This window comes from Rhagoletis pomonella, unplaced genomic scaffold (assembly GCF_013731165.1).
Source record: "Rhagoletis pomonella isolate Grant_MI unplaced genomic scaffold, Rhpom_1.0 Rhpom_scaffold_00002, whole genome shotgun sequence".
NCBI classification, from domain to species: domain Eukaryota; kingdom Metazoa; phylum Arthropoda; class Insecta; order Diptera; family Tephritidae; genus Rhagoletis; species Rhagoletis pomonella.
Window position 1 is genome coordinate 19,260,715 of NW_023458556.1, and position 498 is coordinate 19,261,212.

Below are 498 nucleotides of genomic sequence, written 5' to 3' on the forward strand. Positions count from 1 at the left end.
TGTTGGACTGTCTCTTTAAAGCCCCAGTCCTTTCATCTATGACAGAAAGTATTGAAGGGTAAGCCAACGGAAACTGTCGTGAGTTTATAGGTATCTTCTTTGCCTAATTATAAAAGAGGCCTGTTTCCACCACTGTCTAACCTTCGAATGATAAGTTTCGACAATTCTGCCTTTTAAATGTTCAATTTCAATCAATTTTCTTAAAATCGTTCAAACCAGGGACCGAGAACAAAAGGTATGATCGAAACTAAATATCGTTTTCGTAGTTTTGTTCCGAAGAACGCTTCAAAACCGAAACCAAAATGCGAACAAAACTGTCGAAAATATTCTCAGTGGGAATTATGTATATAAGAACAAAACCCTCTGGAACGTTAACAAAGAGAACAAAATACGAACAAAATTAGCCGGAAAGTTTTGCAAACGAACTAAACGGGAACAAAAGTCTAAGGAACTTTCTCTCGAAGAACAATTCGGAAACTAAACTCTCAGGATCTTTCG